This window comes from Festucalex cinctus, chromosome 9 (assembly GCF_051991245.1).
Source record: "Festucalex cinctus isolate MCC-2025b chromosome 9, RoL_Fcin_1.0, whole genome shotgun sequence".
Classification (NCBI taxonomy): domain Eukaryota; kingdom Metazoa; phylum Chordata; class Actinopteri; order Syngnathiformes; family Syngnathidae; genus Festucalex; species Festucalex cinctus.
The window spans coordinates 23,896,488-23,911,691 of record NC_135419.1 but is presented as its reverse complement, the minus strand read 5'-3'; the positions used below and the strand labels follow the sequence as shown (position 1 = coordinate 23,911,691).

At 45.3% G+C, this 15,204-nt stretch overlaps 1 protein-coding gene and 13 non-coding genes across 16 annotated transcripts in view; 5 read left to right on the top strand and 9 right to left on the bottom strand.

The window, feature by feature from the left end:
* Positions 1-79: 79 nt before the first annotated feature.
* Positions 80-193, bottom strand: LOC144026483 (U5 spliceosomal RNA). Its single transcript, XR_013285192.1, has one exon. It is a non-coding gene; the product is annotated as a U5 spliceosomal RNA (small nuclear RNA).
* A 359-nt stretch (positions 194-552) lies between these two features.
* LOC144026457 (U5 spliceosomal RNA) lies at positions 553-666 on the bottom strand. Its single transcript, XR_013285167.1, has one exon. It is a non-coding gene; the product is annotated as a U5 spliceosomal RNA (small nuclear RNA).
* Positions 667-1,025: 359 nt separating this feature from the next.
* Positions 1,026-1,139, bottom strand: LOC144026456 (U5 spliceosomal RNA). The gene has a single exon (XR_013285166.1). It is a non-coding gene; the product is annotated as a U5 spliceosomal RNA (small nuclear RNA).
* A 940-nt stretch (positions 1,140-2,079) lies between these two features.
* Positions 2,080-2,193, top strand: LOC144026494 (U5 spliceosomal RNA). Its single transcript, XR_013285202.1, has one exon. It is a non-coding gene; the product is annotated as a U5 spliceosomal RNA (small nuclear RNA).
* A 295-nt stretch (positions 2,194-2,488) lies between these two features.
* Positions 2,489-2,601, top strand: LOC144026473 (U5 spliceosomal RNA). The gene has a single exon (XR_013285182.1). It is a non-coding gene; the product is annotated as a U5 spliceosomal RNA (small nuclear RNA).
* Positions 2,602-3,929: 1,328 nt separating this feature from the next.
* LOC144026438 (U6 spliceosomal RNA) lies at positions 3,930-4,036 on the bottom strand. Its single transcript, XR_013285148.1, has one exon. It is a non-coding gene; the product is annotated as a U6 spliceosomal RNA (small nuclear RNA).
* A 972-nt stretch (positions 4,037-5,008) lies between these two features.
* Positions 5,009-5,122, bottom strand: LOC144026482 (U5 spliceosomal RNA). The gene has a single exon (XR_013285191.1). It is a non-coding gene; the product is annotated as a U5 spliceosomal RNA (small nuclear RNA).
* Positions 5,123-5,481: 359 nt separating this feature from the next.
* On the bottom strand, positions 5,482-5,595 carry LOC144026455 (U5 spliceosomal RNA). The gene has a single exon (XR_013285165.1). It is a non-coding gene; the product is annotated as a U5 spliceosomal RNA (small nuclear RNA).
* A 359-nt stretch (positions 5,596-5,954) lies between these two features.
* On the bottom strand, positions 5,955-6,068 carry LOC144026454 (U5 spliceosomal RNA). The gene has a single exon (XR_013285164.1). It is a non-coding gene; the product is annotated as a U5 spliceosomal RNA (small nuclear RNA).
* Positions 6,069-6,427: 359 nt separating this feature from the next.
* Positions 6,428-6,541, bottom strand: LOC144026446 (U5 spliceosomal RNA). Its single transcript, XR_013285156.1, has one exon. It is a non-coding gene; the product is annotated as a U5 spliceosomal RNA (small nuclear RNA).
* Positions 6,542-6,900: 359 nt separating this feature from the next.
* Positions 6,901-7,015, bottom strand: LOC144026470 (U5 spliceosomal RNA). The gene has a single exon (XR_013285179.1). It is a non-coding gene; the product is annotated as a U5 spliceosomal RNA (small nuclear RNA).
* A 64-nt stretch (positions 7,016-7,079) lies between these two features.
* The window catches only part of LOC144026010 (general transcription factor II-I repeat domain-containing protein 2-like), a 32,592-nt gene continuing 24,467 nt past the window's right edge, over positions 7,080-15,204 (top strand). For all 3 annotated transcript variants that reach the window (XM_077532471.1, XM_077532472.1, XM_077532470.1), the window contains exon 1: positions 7,080-7,661. The gene's annotated coding sequence lies outside the window, so the exon portion shown is untranslated. The remainder of the gene's footprint in view (positions 7,662-15,204) is intronic.
* Positions 7,956-8,069, top strand: LOC144026492 (U5 spliceosomal RNA). Its single transcript, XR_013285200.1, has one exon. It is a non-coding gene; the product is annotated as a U5 spliceosomal RNA (small nuclear RNA).
* Positions 8,365-8,477, top strand: LOC144026472 (U5 spliceosomal RNA). Its single transcript, XR_013285181.1, has one exon. It is a non-coding gene; the product is annotated as a U5 spliceosomal RNA (small nuclear RNA).

Sequence of the window (15,204 nt, the reverse complement as noted above, 5' to 3'; positions counted from 1 at the left end):
AGGAGGGACCTAATTTGGTACCAGTGTTAAAATGTATGTATGAACCCAGTGACGTTGATTCATTTTGATTCTTCAGAAATGCTCTGAATGAGCAGAGCAGGAAACATTTGACATAAACTCTGTCTACTGCTCTCCACTGAAATTTTTAGTAAAACACGAAAGATTTGTACGTTTTGAAGAGAAGCGTGAGCTGGTTCAGTATTTGCCAGAGAAAACAAATAGCCTTTGGCTGATACACCTGACAGTCAAGGTGTCACTTTGTTTCTCATGCACCGACCAAATTCAATTTCAGCGCTAAAATGTATGTATGAACCGGGGGATGAACTTGGGCAATTAGTTACCGAGCGAAAGGAATGGATGGCGTCAATCACGCAATGACTCGTTGTACAGCACACGATCAAAGAGACCAGAAAAAAACCCAAAGTGTGTTTCTTGTATAAACTCATACAAAAAAAATTATGCTTCCATAACAGTTGTATCATCAATGGGTTAGCTGCTTTGTTGTACCAGAGTAGAAAGCGTACAGTTTGATTTATTTTCATTCTTCAGAAATGTTCTGCTTGAGCAGAGCAGCAAAAAATTGGCATGAACTCTTGCTACCACTCTCCACGGAAATCTTTAGTAAAAGGCGAAAGATTTGTACGTTTTGAAGAGAAGCGTGAGCTGGTTCAGTATGTGCCAGAGAAAACAAATAGCCTTTGGCTGATACCCCTGACAGTCAAGGTGTCAGTTTGTTTCTCATGCACCGACCAAATTCAATTTCAGCGCTAAAATGTATGTATGAACCGGGGGATGAACTTGGGCAATTAGTTACCGAGCGAAAGGAATGGATGGCGTCAATCACGCAATGACTCGTTGTACACCACACGATCAAAGAGACCAGAAAAAAAGCCAAAGTGTGTTTCTTGAATAAACTCATACAAAAAAAATTATGCTTCCATAACAGTTGTATCATCAATGGGTTAGCTGCTTTGTTGTACCAGAGTAGAAAGCGTACAGTTTGATTTATTTTCATTCTTCAGAAATGTTCTGCTTGAGCAGAGCAGCAAAAAATTGGCATGAACTCTTGCTACCACTCTCCACGGAAATCTTTAGTAAAAGGCGAAAGATTTGTACGTTTTGAAGAGAAGCGTGAGCTGGTTCAGTATGTGCCAGAGAAAACAAATAGCCTTTGGCTGATACACCTGACAGTCATGGTGTCACTTTGTTTCTGATGCATTATGGAAGGCACTGGCCAAATTCGACATTGGCGTTACCCAGGGACTAACAAGTTTAAAACAAAAATATTTGTACAGTATGATCCGGGGGACTAACCTTCTCAATTGGCTTTCCGAGGGAGAGGAATGGATGGCGTGAATATGCATCGTACAACGCACAATGGTCAGCGCCATCAGTGTGGCTCTCAGATCATGAGACGGGAATCAAAGGCGAGGTCGAGACTAGTTGGGCAAAGTTGGTGGATCAGCAAGAGGCTTAGTCTGACAAACTGGTGTATCAGCTGCCAAAGGCAGCCAAATCAACACAAAACAACAACACCAAACAGGTGTGGGAAGAAAGAAGAAAAAACGTGATGCTCTCCACTCCCATTCGTTCCTTGAAGTATGAAATGCATCTTGGGATATATTCACAGCCAAGCCTTCACCAAGCAACAACCGATGCATCCTTGGTTTAAGCTAGCAAAAAAGAACGACATCCAGGAATTCCGTGTGGTCTTGGCTTATGCATACTTTCGATTGGAACAGTAACTGGACCGCCATTGATTAAGTCTCGCGAAATCACAAGGATGTAAGTAAAGTTTTTAACCGATGTATGTTGTACAAAAACATTTTGAAACAACCAAATAGTAGTACAAATCCATTGAAAGCAAGTCACATGATGTAACTGCGCTGAATTACGGAAATACGCCAGTGAGATATGTGCCTGGGAAGTACGTTCTTGAGACCGGGCTTACCAAGACCCTGCTCGTTGCGTTACAAGAACGTACTCTGTGTTCTTGAGATTGACAAACAGCCAAAGTGACACCATAACTGTGAAGTGTATCAGCCAAAGGCTATTTGTTTTCTGTCGCACACACCGAAACAGCTCACGTTTCTCTACAAAATGTCCAAATATTTCGCCTTTTATTAAAGATTTCTGTGGAGAGGGATAGAGGAGTTTATGTCAATTTTGTTGCTGCTCTGCTTAATCAGAGCATTTTAGTTAGTGTTGTTAGAGTTGTAGTTGGGTTTTGAAAGATGAACCGCCTTTGGCTTTGTTCCCAGGGTCTTTGTCCGCTGGCTGTACAATAACTTATCGCATTATTGACGCCGTCCATTGCTCTCCCTTGGAAACCAATTGCAAAAGTTCATCCACCGGTTCATTCATACATTTTAGCGCTGAAATTGAATTTGGTCAGTGCCTTTCATAATGCATCAGAAACCAAGTGACACCTTACTCTCAGGGGTATCAGCTAAAGGCTATTTGTTTTCTGTAGCACACACACTGAAACAGCTCACGTTTCTCTTCAAAATGTACAAATCTTTTGCCTTTTACTAAAGATTTCTGTGGAGAGGGATAGAAGGAGTTTATGTCAATTTTTTTGCTGCTTTATTCAATCAGCACATCTCTGAAGGATGAAAATGAATGAAATTGTACCCTTTCTGCTCTGGTAATACAAAATGGCTAACCCTTTGATGGTACGACTGTTGTGGAAACCTGAGTTGTAGTTAGGTTTTGAAACATGAACCGCGTTTGGCTTTGTTTGGCTCTTTGTCCGCTGTACGACAACTCATCGCATTATTGACACCGTCCATTGCTCTCGCTCGGAAACCAATTGCGCAAGTTCATCCACCGGCTCATACATGCATTTTAGCCCTGAAATCGAAATTGTTCGTGCCTTCAATAATGCACCAGCTATTGCTTTTTGCGTACTTGCAATTGGAACTGTACTTGGGCCGCGACTGATGACGAATCAAGACATCACGAGGACGTAAGTACAGACAAGAATGCGTATTGAGAAACGGCCTTTATTTCTGATGCATTTTGGAAGGCACTGGCCAAATTCGACATCGGCGTTACCCAGCGACTAACAAGTTTAAAACAAAAATATTTGTACAGTACGATCCGGGGGTTACTAACCTTCTCAATTGGCTTTCCGAGCGAGAAGAATGGATGGCGTCGATCACGCATCGTACAATGCACAATCATGCAGCATATGTCATAGAATGGACTGGGCATGCCACAGAAATGGCTATGCATTCAAAATGCTATGCTAGTCTGTTGTTGCTAATGCCGAGGTTGTATTTTTCTCTCAGGTGTCAGACTTGGGTGCTATGATTTAATCAACGTGCAACGTTATTCTTCAGCGAATACTTAATAAAGTTGCAAATTAGGCTTCCCGGCCAAGAGTAATGGTCAGCGCCATCAGTGTGGCTCTCAGATCATTCTCGGCTGTGACCGTCTGTCATCAGTCACGCGGCAACTAGTCAGAGAGTGCAAAGCTCATTCTGGAGTGTCCCATGGAAAAACACAAATGATCAGGAAGTAACGTGCAGATCAAGCCAATCCGGTGATGTTGTAATCCATCCAGTTTCTTCACCGCTTACTCCTCACAAGGGTCGCGGAGCCTACCACAGCTGGCTTCAGGCAGTAGGTGGTGTACACCCTGAACTGGTTGCCAGCCAATCACACGGGACACGGTCGAACAACCAACCACACTCACAAGCACAATTCAGGGCACCCAATTAACCTGCCATGCATGTCTTTTGGAATGTGTAAGGAAACTGGAGAACCCCGGAGAAGACCAATGCAGGCACAGGGAGAACATACAAACTCTACCCAGGAAGGCCGGAGCCTGGACTCCATCTTGCGTCCTTAGCACTGGGAGGCGAACGTGCTAACCAGTCAACCACAGTGCCCTAAAATCAGTTAAGACGATAAAGTAGAGAAAAAAAAAGTGGATCCGCTTCACGAGATTGCGTGTCATCCTTGCGCAGGGGCCATGCTAATCTTCTCTGTATTGTATCCAATTTTTCATGTGTGCTGCCGGAGCTAGCACACTGACTTCTGTATGCGGCCATCCTTTTAAACCATGATTAGCAGAATCACCCCTCAATGACGGTGGCGACCTTTACTGTATAACCCCGGTCGGCAGCACCCGGAAACCAGTCAAACCCTAAAAATGAGGAATGTTTTCCGAGATATTGGAAGATCCATCCACTGGATGCGATTGGCTTTCTTTGTGTTATTGGAATTGTCAGGATTCTTGAAATTTGCTGTGATGTAGGCTGAATTAGGCCATCTATGCAATTTTAAAGGTATATAGTGACGCTATGTATTATGTAATAACTATGTTGTGTTTACTATATTGTATCAATTGTCAACTTATAGTCAAGTTCACTTTAGGGTCATGTTCAACTATAAGCCTATGGCACTCTCTAGTGTTCATTAAGACATCAATATAATTAATTATGTTAATGAGAAGGTTCGCAGTACTTGAGATACCAATAAAACCAGTGGTCATCAGGATGTTACACCCCGAAAGAAAGAAGGGGATGGCTTTGTATGTTGCTATAAGACCATGAAGACCAATCTCATCTCTTTCTTCTGTAGCTCTGCTCCCGATGCAAACTGAGTAACTCGTGTCTTGTGTCAAGAAATCCTTGTCTGCAGCTTGCATCCCGGCCTCCGGGACTTTATTTTAGTCTGAACCTGAGTTTTCAAAAGTAGTCATTTTGCAACGTGATTCCTGCTAGTTCTTCAAGTGAAGCTTGCACCAGTCCTGCGACATCTGATTCACGATCACGGCTGAGTGAATAAGGAAACTTCTTTTAGCACCAGCCTGTTTGGAGAACAACGGTGCCTTTGTGTCAGTGTCCCGGCACGTGGCGTCCGCCAGACACCTTCTGCCTGCCCAGCGCAAGGCCGAGAGGCTGGCGCTACTACAATGGAAGGAGGGACCTAATTTGGTACCAGTGTTAAAATGTATGTATGAACCCAGTGACGTTGATTCATTTTGATTCTTCAGAAATGCTCTGAATGAGCAGAGCAGGAAACATTTGACATAAACTCTGTCTACTGCTCTCCACTGAAATTTTTAGTAAAACACGAAAGATTTGTACGTTTTGAAGAGAAGCGTGAGCTGGTTCAGTATTTGCCAGAGAAAACAAATAGCCTTTGGCTGATACACCTGACAGTCAAGGTGTCACTTTGTTTCTCATGCACCGACCAAATTCAATTTCAGCGCTAAAATGTATGTATGAACCGGGGGATGAACTTGGGCAATTAGTTACCGAGCGAAAGGAATGGATGGCGTCAATCACGCAATGACTCGTTGTACAGCACACGATCAAAGAGACCAGAAAAAAAGCCAAAGTGTGTTTCTTGTATAAACTCATACAAAAAAAATTATGCTTCCATAACAGTTGTATCATCAATGGGTTAGCTGCTTTGTTGTACCAGAGTAGAAAGCGTACAGTTTGATTTATTTTCATTCTTCAGAAATGTTCTGCTTGAGCAGAGCAGCAAAAAATTGGCATGAACTCTTGCTACCACTCTCCACGGAAATCTTTAGTAAAAGGCGAAAGATTTGTACGTTTTGAAGAGAAGCGTGAGCTGGTTCAGTATGTGCCAGAGAAAACAAATAGCCTTTGGCTGATACCCCTGACAGTCAAGGTGTCAGTTTGTTTCTCATGCACCGACCAAATTCAATTTCAGCGCTAAAATGTATGTATAAACCGGGGGATGAACTTGGGCAATTAGTTACCGAGCGAAAGGAATGGATGGCGTCAATCACGCAATGACTCGTTGTACAGCACACGATCAAAGAGACCAGAAAAAAAGCCAAAGTGTGTTTCTTGTATAAACTCATACAAAAAAAATTATGCTTCCATAACAGTTGTATCATCAATGGGTTAGCTGCTTTGTTGTACCAGAGTAGAAAGCGTACAGTTTGATTTATTTTCATTCTTCAGAAATGTTCTGCTTGAGCAGAGCAGCAAAAAATTGGCATGAACTCTTGCTACCACTCTCCACGGAAATCTTTAGTAAAAGGCGAAAGATTTGTACGTTTTGAAGAGAAGCGTGAGCTGGTTCAGTATGTGCCAGAGAAAACAAATAGCCTTTGGCTGATACCCCTGACAGTCAAGGTGTCAGTTTGTTTCTCATGCACCGACCAAATTCAATTTCAGCGCTAAAATGTATGTATGAACCGGGGGATGAACTTGGGCAATTAGTTACCGAGCGAAAGGAATGGATGGCGTCAATCACGCAATGACTCGTTGTACAGCACACGATCAAAGAGACCAGAAAAAAAGCCAAAGTGTGTTTCTTGTATAAACTCATACAAAAAAAATTATGCTTCCATAACAGTTGTATCATCAATGGGTTAGCTGCTTTGTTGTACCAGAGTAGAAAGCGTACAGTTTGATTTATTTTCATTCTTCAGAAATGTTCTGCTTGAGCAGAGCAGCAAAAATTTGGCATGAACTCTTGCTACCACTCTCCACGGAAATCTTTAGTAAAAGGCGAAAGATTTGTACGTTTTGAAGAGAAGCGTGAGCTGGTTCAGTATGTGCCAGAGAAAACAAATAGCCTTTGGCTGATACCCCTGACAGTCAAGGTGTCAGTTTGTTTCTCATGCACCGACCAAATTCAATTTCAGCGCTAAAATGTATGTATAAACCGGGGGATGAACTTGGGCAATTAGTTACCGAGCGAAAGGAATGGATGGCGTCAATCACGCAATGACTCGTTGTACAGCACACGATCAAAGAGACCAGAAAAAAAGCCAAAGTGTGTTTCTTGTATAAACTCATACAAAAAAAATTATGCTTCCATAACAGTTGTATCATCAATGGGTTAGCTGCTTTGTTGTACCAGAGTAGAAAGCGTACAGTTTGATTTATTTTCATTCTTCAGAAATGCTCTGCTTGAGCAGAGCAGCAAAAAATTGGCATGAACTCTTGCTACCAACTCTCCACGGAAATCTTTAGTAAAAGGCGAAAGATTTGTACGTTTTGAAGAGAAGCGTGAGCTGGTTCAGTATGTGCCAGAGAAAACAAATAGCCTTTGGCTGATACACCTGACAGTCATGGTGTCACTTTGTTTCTGATGCATTATGGAAGGCACTGGCCAAATTCGACATTGGCGTTACCCAGGGACTAACAAGTTTAAAACAAAAATATTTGTACAGTATGATCCGGGGGACTAACCTTCTCAATTGGCTTTCCGAGGGAGAGGAATGGATGGCGTGAATATGCATCGTACAACGCACAATGGTCAGCGCCATCAGTGTGGCTCTCAGATCATGAGACGGGAATCAAAGGCGAGGTCGAGACTAGTTGGGCAAAGTTGGTGGATCAGCAAGAGGCTTAGTCTGACAAACTGGTGTATCAGCTGCCAAAGGCAGCCAAATCAACACAAAACAACAACACCAAACAGGTGTGGGAAGAAAGAAGAAAAAACGTGATGCTCTCCACTCCCATTCGTTCCTTGAAGTATGAAATGCATCTTGGGATATATTCACAGCCAAGCCTTCACCAAGCAACAACCGATGCATCCTTGGTTTAAGCTAGCAAAAAAGAACGACATCCAGGAATTCCGTGTGGTCTTGGCTTATGCATACTTTCGATTGGAACAGTAACTGGACCGCCATTGATTAAGTCTCGCGAAATCACAAGGATGTAAGTAAAGTTTTTAACCGATGTATGTTGTACAAAAACATTTTGAAACAACCAAATAGTAGTACAAATCCATTGAAAGCAAGTCACATGATGTAACTGCGCTGAATTACGGAAATACGCCAGTGAGATATGTGCCTGGGAAGTACGTTCTTGAGACCGGGCTTACCAAGACCCTGCTCGTTGCGTTACAAGAACGTACTCTGTGTTCTTGAGATTGACAAACAGCCAAAGTGACACCATAACTGTGAAGTGTATCAGCCAAAGGCTATTTGTTTTCTGTCGCACACACCGAAACAGCTCACGTTTCTCTACAAAATGTCCAAATATTTCGCCTTTTATTAAAGATTTCTGTGGAGAGGGATAGAGGAGTTTATGTCAATTTTGTTGCTGCTCTGCTTAATCAGAGCATTTTAGTTAGTGTTGTTAGAGTTGTAGTTGGGTTTTGAAAGATGAACCGCCTTTGGCTTTGTTCCCAGGGTCTTTGTCCGCTGGCTGTACAATAACTTATCGCATTATTGACGCCGTCCATTGCTCTCCCTTGGAAACCAATTGCAAAAGTTCATCCACCGGTTCATTCATACATTTTAGCGCTGAAATTGAATTTGGTCAGTGCCTTTCATAATGCATCAGAAACCAAGTGACACCTTACTCTCAGGGGTATCAGCTAAAGGCTATTTGTTTTCTGTAGCACACACACTGAAACAGCTCACGTTTCTCTTCAAAATGTACAAATCTTTTGCCTTTTACTAAAGATTTCTGTGGAGAGGGATAGAAGGAGTTTATGTCAATTTTTTTGCTGCTTTATTCAATCAGCACATCTCTGAAGGATGAAAATGAATGAAATTGTACCCTTTCTGCTCTGGTAATACAAAATGGCTAACCCATTGATGGTACGTGTAGAGGCAGGGATATGTTGTCTGAGATGCCAGTAGGGGTCAGTGGTGTCTGTGTGTTTATGTATGAGTGGGCGGAGCTGTGTGTGTGGGTGTGTCACAAAGGTAGAGTGATTGCTTAATCAATGTCACCTGTGTTGCTGAAATGTTTGCTTGTTGGTACAGGAAGAGAAGAGGCAGGGTGCTGTTATTTTCTGTTGACCGCTAGATTGACGCTAGATTGACGCTATATTGACTATATTGATGTTAGATTACCACCATTTGTCCCAACCTGCAAGTTCACCTTCAGTAATTGTACATAAGAAAGTATAGTATTGAAGAGTCAAATAAACACCTACAAACTGCAGTAAAGGCCTCAAGTTTCCATCTTGGAATCAGCGTGTCGGACAGAGCCCCTTCTTCTTATCTTAGTGACTAAATTTGGTTTGGATAGTCACAACAATTGTCAACAGAAACTTCAAGCTTCATAGCCAACACCTCTGATGCTTTGTTGGATTTGTGCACCCAATGGACCACTTAGCCACTATGGATGACCGTGAGTAAATTTGAATGGTGTGACGGAGCTCAGCGCTACTCATGGTATGTGTTATTCATCTGTGATGTTTCTAATTGCCTGGACACAGTTGATGCTGAGCACACCTACATATTGGATGTACATGGACGCTGTGGCCGTTTGATGTCATTCTTGTGGAAAAGTGGATCGCTTGTTTGTGCACACTACTTATGTGAAGTGGAAGTTGATGATACTCAAGTCTGAACCAGAGTGTGAACTGTGACTTGCTTTCTGGACTGCTGAGGTGCATATTTTGCTTGATGTCAATATGAGTGGATCAAAAGCTGGGTCAAGTGCGAATCAATCTAAGCTTGGTTCAAACACAAATGAAACTAATGAAAACAATGAAAGTGTCAAGAGAAAAATCATTCTCACTGAAAAGGCCTTATTGTGTAAAATGGAAAGACTTCAAAAGGAACGGCAAACAAGAGTAAATAAGATGAAAGGTGTCATTATTGCTTTGAAGGAGCTTATGGACGATGATGACAATGGTTTTCAAGTGCAAAAACAACTGGACATTTTAATCTTATTGCATGGTGAGGCAATTTCACTACATGGGTCACTGATGGAACTTGTACCTGAACAGGAAAAGGATAAACAACAAATGTGGTTTTCAAGTATCAACACATACAACCAAGGATTCATCGAAGATGTGAAATGCTGGCTCTCTGAAATAAAGAGACAAATCTCAAGAAATGCAACAACTAACAATGTGGAGAAACCATCACATAATGGGCTTGAAAATTCTCAAAGCTTGCCATTACATGAGTCACGTTTTGATTGTAAACCTTGTGACATGAAACAGGATGACATGCCTCAAAAAACGGACCATGTGATACAGGATGATATTCAACCAAATGACAGCATTTCAAATGTTGGAAATCGAAAACATGGATCAAAACCTGGAACTTCAACAACTTCAAGCTCTTTTATTGCCTCTTCTCGTGTGAAAGCAGAGGCTGAAATAGCTGCTCTTCTCACTCGTCAGAAACTACTCAAACAAAAACAAGAGCTGGACCAGCAACAAGAGGAAATAAAGAAAAGGAAAGAGAGATTTGATCTTGAAGTGGAAATTGCAGCTGCTCAAGCTAGGATGCATGTCCTAAGAACTTCAGGCAGTAGTGTGAAAGGCAGCAGATGTAAGAAACCAGATGGAATGGAACCCTATGAAGCCAGAGGGGCTCACGCTGCTCTTAATCCTGAGGTTGATTCATTTGTCCCTGGTGGGCAAAGTCAGTATGACAGTCGAATCACATCAAAGTCTCATCTACCACAGACTAACAAAAAGAAAACCACTGATGGTGTTGCAACTCAGATAGACCATCAGAGGTTGCCTCAATATCCGATGGCTCCTACTGTGAATATTTCAACTTCCCAGTATGCAGTCAACCCACGTGCTCAGGTGCCAGTCACTGATGACTCTAACAACTTGGTATCCATCATGGCAAGGCAAAACGAAATCTCGGCTCTGTTGGCACAGCAACACAGCATCTCTCATTTGCCCAAAAGAGAGATCCAGGTGTTTGATGGAGATCCTCTGCATTATCATTCCTTTATGAGAGCCTTTGAGCACAATGTAGAGGAAAGGACAGATGATGCAGGAGACTGTCTGCACTTTCTAGTACAGTACACAAGAGGAGAACCACGAGCACTTGTTCGGAGCTGTCAACAAATGCCTGCAGACAGAGGATATCAACGAGCTAAAGCTTTGTTAGGAGAACATTTTGGGAATGAGCAAAAAATTGCTTCAGCCTATCTGGACAAGGCACACTCATGGCCTGTGGTTAAGGCAGAAGATATCAAATCATTCCAAGCATATAGTCTCTTTTTAAAAGGATGCTGCAATGCAATGGATGACATACAATATATGTCTGAGCTAAACATGCCTTCAAGCATGCTGATGGTGATTAAGAAGTTGCCATATAAACTGAGAGATAAGTGGAGGTCAGTAGCTTGTGATATTCAAGAGACTCGTCAACAAAGAGCTACTTTTTCTGACATCGTCAATTTCATTGAGCGGCAAGTAAAGATTGCAGCAGACCCTGTATTTGGCAACATACAGGACACGCCAAAAAGAATGCAAAATAAAGATAGCAGCAAAAGTAACTATCAGCATCGTATACAAAATCAAGGAAGCACCTTTGCTACTACAGTAGCTTCAGTTGATGAAAAGGCTGATGTGAAGAAAGAAGGAGTCTTGCTGGACAAAAGATCCTGCCGATACTGCAAGGGTGGACATGCATTGGAACTGTGTTCTCTACTGGGAAAGAGGACGCATGTAGAAAAGATGGCTTTTCTAAAAGAGCATGGAGTCTGCTTTGGCTGTATGCGCATTGGGCACATTAGTAAGGACTGCAGGAGACGACTGTCATGCAAAACATCCATCCATCCATCCATCTTCTTCCGCTTATCCGGGGTCGGGTCGCGGGGGCAGCAGCTTCAGGAGGGAAACCCAGACTTCCCTCTCCCCAGCCACTTCAACCAGCTCCTCCGGTGGGATCCCAAGGCGTTCCCAGGCCAGCCGAGAGACATAGTCTCTCCAGCGTGTCCTGGGTCGTCCCCGGGGCCTCCCACCGGTGGGACATGCCCGGAACACCTCCCCAGGGAGGCGTCCAGGAGGCATCCGAACCAGATGCCCGAGCCACCTCAGCTGGCTCCTCTCAACGCGGAGGAGCAGCGGCTCGACTCTGAGTCCCTCCCGGATGACCGAGCTTCTCACCCTATCTCTAAGGGAGAGCCCGGACACCCTGCGGAGGAAACTCATTTCGGCCGCTTGTATCCGGGATCTCGTTCTTTCGGTCACGACCCACAGCTCGTGACCATAGGTGAGGGTTGGAACGTAGATCGACCGGTAAATCGAGAGCTTTGCCTTTTGGCTCAGCTCTTTCTTCACCACAACGGACCGATACAGAGTCCGCATCACTGCAGACGCTGCACCGATCCGCCTGTCGATCTCCCGCTCCATCCTACCCTCACTCGTGAACAAGACCCCAAGATACTTGAACTCCTCCACTTGGGGCAGGATCTCATCCCCGACCTGAAGACGACACTCCACCCTTTTCCGACTGAGGACCATGGTCTCGGATTTGGAGGTGCTGATCCTCATCCCAGCCGCTTCACACTCGGCTGCGAACCGCTCCAGTGAGAGCTGAAGGTCCCGGCCTGATGAAGCCAACAGCACCACATCATCTGCAAAGAGCAGAGATGCAATGCTGAGGCCACCAAACCGGAACCCCTCCACTCCTCGGCTGCGCCTAGAAATTCTGTCCATAAAAGTTATGAACAGAATCGGTGACAAAGGGCAACCTTGGCGGAGTCCAACCCTCACCGGAAACGAATCCGACTTACTGCCGGCAATGCGGACCAAACTCTGGCAACGGTCGTACAGGGACCGAACAGCCCGTAACAAGGGGCCCGGCACCCCGTACTCCCGAAGCACCCCCCACAGAACTCCCCGAGGGACACGGTCGAACGCCTTCTCCAGATCCACAAAACACATGTGGACTGGTTGAGCGAACTCCCACGCACCCTCGAGGATCCTGCGGAGGGTGTAGAGCTGGTCCACTGTTCCACGGCCAGGACGAAAACCACACTGCTCCTCCTGGATCCGAGATTCGACCTCCCGACGGACCCTCCTCTCCAGCACCCCTGAATAGACCTTACCAGGGAGGCTGAGGAGTGTGATCCCTCTGTAGTTGGAACACACCCTCCGGTCCCCCTTCTTAAAAAGGGGGACCACCACCCCGGTCTGCCAATCCAGAGGCACTGTCCCCGATGTCCACGCGATGTTGTAGAGGCGTGTCAACCACGACAGCCCCACAACATCCAGAGTCTTTAGGAACTCCGGGCGGATCTCATCCACCCCCGGGGCCCTGCCACCGAGGAGCTTTCCAACCACCTCAGTGACTTCGACCCCAGAGATAGGAGAGCCCACCCCAGAGTCCCCAGACTCTGCTTCCTCAAAAGGAGACGTGTTGGTGGAATTGAGGAGGTCTTCGAAGTATTCCCCCCACCGCTTCACGACGTCCCGAGTCGAGGTCAGCAGCACCCCATCTCCACTATACACAGTGTTAATGGTGCACTGCTTTCCTCTCCTGAGACGCCGGATGGTGGACCAGAATTTCCTCGAAGCCGTCCGGAAGTCGTTTTCCATGGCCTCACCGAACTCCTCCCATGCCCGAGTTTTTGCCTCAGCAACCGCCGAAGCCGCGTTCCGCTTGGCCATCCGGTACCTGTCAGCTGCCTCCGGAGTCCGACAGGCCAAAAAGGCCCGATAGGACTCCTTCTTCAGCTTGACGGCATCCCTTACCGCTGGTGTCCACCAGCGGGTTCGAAGATTGCCGCCGCGACAGGCACCGACCACCTTACGGCCACAGCTCCGATCGGCCGCCTCAACAATGGAGGCGCGGAACATGGTCCATTCGGACTCAATGTCCCCCACCTCCCCCGAGACAAGGGAGAAGCTCTGCCGGAGGTGGGCATTGAAACTCTTTCTGACAGGGGATTCCGCCAGACGTTCCCAGCAAACCCTCACAATACGTTTGGGTCTGCCAGGTCGGACCGGCATCTTCCCCCACCATCGGAGCCAACACACCACCAGGTGGTGATCAGTTGACAGCTCCGCCCCTCTCTTCACCCGAGTGTCCAAAACATGCGGCCGCAAATCCGATGACACGACTACAAAGTCGATCATCGAACTGCGGCCTAGGGTGTCCTGGTGCCAAGTGCACATATGGACACCCTTATGCTTGAACATGGTGTTCGTTATGGACAAACCGTGACGAGCACAGAAGTCCAATAACAGAACACCGCTCGGGTTCCGATCAGGGGGGCCGTTCCTCCCAATCACGCCCCTCCAGGTCTCACTGTCATTCCCCACGTGAGCGTTGAAGTCCCCCAGCAGGACGAGGGAGTCCCCAGAGGGAGCGCTTCATGCAAAACATGTGGAGCCAATCATCCAACTATTCTTCACATTCACCAAAAGAACAAGGACCAAGATAAAGACCAAGGAAATGTAGAAAATACAAAGGAACCAGTGGGCAGCTCTTTGGTGGCGGTGCAAAGTAGTGGTCTCACTGGGGCCGGTGATCATGACTGCAAGCTCTCTATTGTGCCAGTTAAAGTCAAGTCTCAAAAAGGACAAACAATTGTGGAAACGTATGCTTTCTTGGATCAAGGCAGTTCCAGCTCCTTTTGTACAACAAGTCTAATGAATAAGCTGAATGTTCCAGGAAGAGGAACTAAAATAATCTTGCGCACTATGGGCCAGGAAAAGCTTGTGGGAAGTTGCATTGTATCAAATCTGGAAGTAGCTGGCCTGGAAAGTGACCTCTACATAGACTTGCCACATGTCTTTACACAAAAGAAAATGCCTGTGTGCAAGAGTAACATACCTCGGGAGCAGAATCTCATTAGATGGCCATATTTGCGAGTAGTACACCTACCTGAAATTGATGCTGAAATAGAGCTTTTAATCGGCTTGAATGCACCAAGAGCCCTGGAACCATTGAAGGTGATTCCAAGTGAAAATGGTGGGCCATATGCTGTTCAAACAATGTTAGGATGGACTGTTAATGGACCAATGTCTGGTGACACAGACTTGGAGCAATCACACATCACTGTTAATCGCATATCTGTGGTGAAATTAGATGAACTGTGGAAGCAACAGTTTCAGCTAGACTTCCCTGAATGTGAACACGGAGAGCAACTGGGTCCTTCTAGAGAAGATTGCCAGTTTATGGAAATGATGAAAAGCACTGTAAAGCTGGTGAATGGTCATTACACCATTGGTTTGCCGTTGAAGAAAAGAAATGTGCACATGCCTGACAACCGGAAGTTAGCAGAGCAACGCGCCTTGAACCTCAAAAGTAGGTTTCGAAAACATGCTGTATTTCATGCAGATTATGCTGCTTTCATGCTCAACATGATTACTTGCGGTCATGCTGAGAAGGTGCCTGCAGATGAGGTGGCATGTAGTCCTGGCAAAATTTGGTACATCCCGCACCATGGTGTGTACCATCCGCAAAAGAAGAAACTTCGAGTGGTGTTTGACTGTGCTGCATCATTTCAAGGAATGTCCTTGAACTCCCAGTTGCTG